Here is a 6,182-nt window from a genome sequence, read left to right as displayed (position 1 = left end):
TTCTAGAGGGGACTCTATGGGACACTATAGGGCGATTTCTACAGTGGGCTCTATGATGGCACTATCTACAGGGGGCCCTTATGGGTATTATCTACAGGAGCCTCTATGAGGGGCACTATCTACAGGGGGCTCTATGAGGGGCACTATCTACAGGGGGCTCTATGAGGGGCACTGTTTACAGGGGGCTCTATGAGGGGCACTGTTTACAGGGGGCTCTATGAGGGGCACTGTTTACAGGGGGCTCTATGAGGGGCACTGTTTACAGGGGGCTCTATGAGGGGCACTGTTTACAGGGGGCTCTATGAGGGGCACTATCTACAGAGGACATTGTGAATGCCACTATCTACAGGGGGCACTGTGTGTGTGGCACTTTACAGTGTTTAACACAATTATATTCAGGGGCACAGTGTATGGTACTATTATATTCAAAAGTACAGTTTATGGTACTATTATATTCAGGGGAGCAGTGTATGATACTATTATATTTAGAAGCATGGAGTGTGGCACCATGAGAATATTGTCTTCGTTTATAGGTGTGAAATGTTGGAAAAGTGAAGAGCCGAAGACATCTAAGGGTCAAATTCTGCAGTAATACGGCATGGCCAGGAGAAGTGGTCATAAGGTCTGGACCGTATGGAGAAGAAAAGAGAAAAAGAACGAATAGTATCTGAGATGTCACCTGTGAGTTACTGGATTTATAGTGAATCTGTCACCTCTCCTGACATGTTAATTATAGGAAATCCTTGTATTCCACAAAAAGTCTTTGTGTAGTCGAAGATTAATAGACAAATGGGTGTTACCATTTCCATTACCAGGAATGTGTGTCCCTACACAGTGTGATGCTGTCAGAGATGCTTGGAGACCAGGGGAATCGTTACACCTATTTGTAAATGCTCATACTGAAAGGTGGTGATCACAACAGACACGGCGACCAGGATCCTATAAATCACCACAGCCTGCCATGATGACCAGGATCCTATAAATCATCACTGCCTGCCATAAAGACCAGGATCCTATAAATCGCCACAGCCTGCCATGATGACCAGGATCCTATAAATCACCACAGCCTGCCATGATGACCAGGATCCTATAAATCACCACAGCCTGCCATGATGACCAGGATCCTATAAATCACCACAGCCTGCCATGATGACCAGGATCCTATAAATCACCACAGCCTGCCATGATGACCAGGATCCTATAAATCACCACAGCCTGCCATGATGACCAGGATCCTATAAATCACCACAGCCTGCCATAAAGACCAGGATCCTATAAATCACCACAGCCTGCCATGATGACCAGGATCCTATAAATCACCACAGCCTGCCATGATGACCAGGATGCTATAAATCACCACAGCCTGCCATAAAGACCAGGATCCTATAAATCACCACAGCCTGCCATGACGACCAGGATCCTATAAATCACCACAGCCTGCCACGATGACCAGGATCCTATAAATCACCACAGCCTGCCACGATGACCAGGATCCTATAAATCACCACAGCCTGCCACGATGACCAGGATCCTATAAATCACCACAGCCTGCCACGATGACCAGGATCCTATAAATCACCACAGCCTGCCACGATGACCAGGATCCTATAAATCACCACAGCCTGCCATAAAGACCAGGATCCTATAAATCGCCACAGCCTGCCATGATGACCAGGATCCTATAAATCACCACAGCCTGCCATGATGACCAGGATCCTATAAATCACCACAGCCTGCCATGATGACCAGGATCCTATAAATCACCACAGCCTGCCATGATGACCAGGATCCTATAAATCACCACAGCCTGCCATGATGACCAGGATCCTATAAATCACCACAGCCTGCCATAAAGACCAGGATCCTATAAATCACCACAGCCTGCCATGATGACCAGGATCCTATAAATCACCACAGCCTGCCATGATGACCAGGATCCTATAAATCACCACAGCCTGCCATGATGACCAGGATCCTATAAATCACCACAGCCTGCCATAAAGACCAGGATCCTATAAATCACCACAGCCTGCCATGATGACCAGGATCCTATAAATCACCACAGCCTGCCATGATGACCAGGATGCTATAAATCACCACAGCCTGCCATAAAGACCAGGATCCTATAAATCACCACAGCCTGCCATGACGACCAGGATCCTATAAATCACCACAGCCTGCCACGATGACCAGGATCCTATAAATCACCACAGCCTGCCACGATGACCAGGATCCTATAAATCACCACAGCCTGCCACGATGACCAGGATCCTATAAATCACCACAGCCTGCCACGATGACCAGGATCCTATAAATCACCACAGCCTGCCACGATGACCAGGATCCTATAAATCACCACAGCCTGCCATGATGACCAGGATCCTATAAATCATAGTAACCCTTTATGGAGGCCATCATTATTAGGAAGGCTGCTGGACGTGGGCGTATAAATTTATCTGCTCACATGTGTCACAGCCTCTCCCTGATTCATATTCTGGAGGCAGAGACATCCGGACACAGAAAGTGACGGCAAATCCCTACAGTCACTCAATCACATTTCCAAACCTGTAGACTAGACCTGGATCTGCAGACAGAGGGTCCTGACTCACAATCTCATCTCCCCAATCTCTGGAATATACCTGGATCTGACTCACAATCTCATCTCCCCAATCTCTGGGATAGACCTGGATCTGACTCACAATCTCATCTCCCCAATCTCTGGAATATACCTGGATCTGACTCACAATCTCATCTCCCCAATTTCTGGAATATACCTGGATCTGACTCACAATCTCATCTCCCCAATCTCTGGGATAGACCTGGATCTGACTCACAATCTCATCTCCCCAATCTCTGGAATAGACCTGGATCTGACACAATGTCATCTCCCCAATCTCTGGTGTAGACCTGGATCTGAATCACAATCTCATCTCCCCAATCTCTGGGATAGACCTGGATCTGACTCACAATCTCATCTCCCCAATCTCTGGGATAGACCTGGATCTGCAGACAGAGGGTCCTGACTCACAATCTCATCTCCCCAATCTCTGGAATATACCTGGATCTGACTCACAATCTCATCTCCCCAATCTCTGGAATATACCTGGATCTGACTCACAATCTCATCTCCGCAATCTCTGGGATAGACCTGGATCTGACTCACAATCTCATCTCCCCAATCTCTGGAATATACCTGGATCTGACTCACAATCTCATCTCCCCAATCTCTGGGATAGACCTGGATCTGACTCACAATCTCATCTCCCCAATCTCTGGAATAGACCTGGATCTGACTCACAATCTCATCTCCCCAATCTCTGGAATAGACCTGGATCTGACACAATGTCATCTCCCCAATCTCTGGTGTAGACCTGGATCTGACTCACAATCTCATCTCCCCAATCTCTGGGATAGACCTGGATCTGACTCACAATCTCATCTCCCCAATCTCTGGGATAGACCTGGATCTGACTCACAATCTCATCTCCCCAATCTCTGGGATAGACCTGGATCTGACTCTCAATCTCATCTCCCCAATCTCTGGAATATACCTGGATCTGACTCACAATCTCATCTCCCCAATCTCTGGAATATACCTGGATCTGACTCACAATCTGATCTCCCCAATCACTGGAATAGACCTGGATCTGACTCACAATCTCATCTCCCCAATCTCTAGGATAGACCTGGATCTAACTCACAATCTCATCTTCTCAATTTTCAGAACAGCTTTTTATTTTTGGGCAAAATAATGTTATGACACAAAGAGTCCACCCAATCTCTAGGATATAAGGAATATTCCAGGTGACGAGGTTGATCCTCCCGGCAGTCTTCCCTCATGATGGGATTCCTGATCCTGCTCCTCTGAGCTCCAGGTGAGAGTTGTAGTGATTAATGACAGATGGTGCGTGTATTAAAGGGAAGGTGTCATGAATTTTTTTTGGCTATAGATGTAAAGATGTGGCCACAATCCAACCAACGTTTGTCAGGAAGAAGCCACAAATGAATCGATTGTTTTTGCCTCAATAGATTCAAAGATAATCCTTAAAATCCAAAAATTGGTCAGACCTGTAAGGATTATTGTTGGATCTATGGCCGGATTCAGTGAGAATACTCGTGTCACGGGTCACTTGCCACCTACATTGTCTACAAGGACTGGGGAGCAGAGCGCGGCCCCCGAATCGCCATTCTGTGCTGGAAAATATTTCCCCTTTTGACTTGTGATTTGTTTGGGGATTTGTGTTTTTGTGGATTGTGTAGTAGAGCTCAGTGCTGTGACATAATAGATAATATTCCAGAGCTCGCTGCGTGGCACTAACTCACGATTTTATCTTGCAGCTCATCCTCTCCCGGGGTGACCCGCCGTCCTCCCTCTCGCCTGCCATGAACTTCTCCTCTACTGTCCCTCTGGTTACTGTGTCTAACGTTCCCTACCTAGTGGCAGAAGTGCTGATGGCGGTGGTCTCCGTGGTGGGCAACACTCTAATCTGCCTGGCAATTATAAGTGATCGCAGGCTCCGCACCGTCACTAACAACTTCCTGCTGTCTCTGGCCACGGCGGACATTCTTGTGGGAGCCGTGGCCATCCCCTGCGCGATCCTGCTGGACCTGGGCATTGCACGCTGCGGTCTATACTCCTGCTTGCTCATGCTCTGCAACCTCATGACGTTTTCGTTGGCGTCCATCTTTGGACTTTTAGCAGTCGCGGTGGAGCGCTACATCTCCATTTTGTGCCCTTTCCATTACCGCGCTCTGGTTACCCCACGAGCTTCCATCATAGTAATAATCGGCACCTGGATGCTGGCGGCACTTACTGGACTGATGCCACTCATGGGTTGGCGTAGACTGTTCGCTCCTGGCAGCGCGTGTCTCTTCAGCAGCCTCATCTCGGAGTCTTATATGGTCTACCTGATATTCTTCGGCTGCGTGATCCCACCGCTGGTCGCCATGCTTGTGCTCTACGCTCGCATCTTCCTAGAGATTCGGAGACAGATCCGGCAGATTGCAGAATGGGCAGTGGACGTCAGCCGGAGGAGGCGGCGGCGCCGCATTGTTGTCAGGGAGTTTCGTATGGCCACTTCGCTGTTCCTTGTCGTCTTCTGCTTCGTTGTTTGTTGGTTCCCCATTCATATCCTTAACGTTGTGCGACTCTTCTGCCCTCAGTGCACGGTGCCCACCGACCTCGTGCTCTCCGCTGTCATTCTCTCTCATGCTAATTCTGCTATTAATCCCATTATTTATGTTTTTCGAATGAGGACATTCCGACGGGCAATAGAGGCCACCTTGTCCTGCCCTTGTGGCACCGGAGCTGTGGGAAGTGTCACTGCATCCAGTCTGGCAAGAGCTACCCAAGAGCAGCGGGGGGAAGGTCACTTTCGGGGTGTTCCTCTGCCTGGCACCTAAATTTCTCACCCTGCAGTCGACAGAGAGGACCCAACGATGGCCGCAGGGAAGAAGAACCTATAAACCTCCATATCCTCACACCGGATCCCAGAGCAACAGAAGCGTCCTGGAAGTCCCTTGTGGAAAGTCAAGCTAAAGTTTCTTGCCACTGTGTATTTAACGAGTCAAGATAAAGGTGACTACATCTGTATACAACCATTGAATATATGATTTCATGTAACTTGCATTGCTGCTCTATTTACTATCCTTAGGAATGTGAGGTTCTTGGCGCCCATTCTGGTCACATGGTGTGTGCCCACCTGCAGGACACGGCGGCCTCATACAGACGGGACCCCCCACTAAACACTCCAGCCTCATACAGACGGGACCCCCCACTAAACACTCCGGCCTCATACAGACGGGACCCCCCACTAAACACTCCGGCCTCATACAGACGGATCCCCCCACTAAACACTCCGGCCTCATACAGACGGGACCCCCCACTAAACACTCCGGCCTCATACAGACGGGACCCCCCACTAAACACTCCGGCCTCATACAGACGGGACCCCCCACTAAACACTCCGGCCTCATACAGACGGATCCCCCCACTAAACACTCCAGCCTCATACAGACGGGACCCCCCACTAAACACTCCGGCCTCATACAGACGGGACCCCCCACTAAACACTCCGGCCTCACACAGACGGGACCCCCCACTAAACACTCCGGCCTCATACAGACGGGACCCCCCACTAAACACTCCGGCCTCATACAGACGGATCCCCCCACTAAACACT

General features: G+C 49.3%; 1 pseudogene; it reads left to right on the top strand.

Moving 5' to 3' along the window:
* The first annotated feature begins 2,404 nt into the window (after positions 1-2,404).
* Positions 2,405-5,593, top strand: LOC142699847 (adenosine receptor A1 pseudogene; annotated as a pseudogene).
* Positions 5,594-6,182: the final 589 nt, after the last annotated feature.

The sequence above is a fragment of the Rhinoderma darwinii genome, unplaced genomic scaffold (assembly GCF_050947455.1).
Source record: "Rhinoderma darwinii isolate aRhiDar2 unplaced genomic scaffold, aRhiDar2.hap1 Scaffold_172, whole genome shotgun sequence".
Taxonomy (NCBI): Eukaryota; Metazoa; Chordata; class Amphibia; order Anura; family Rhinodermatidae; genus Rhinoderma; species Rhinoderma darwinii.
This window is presented reverse-complemented; position numbering and strand designations above follow the sequence as displayed.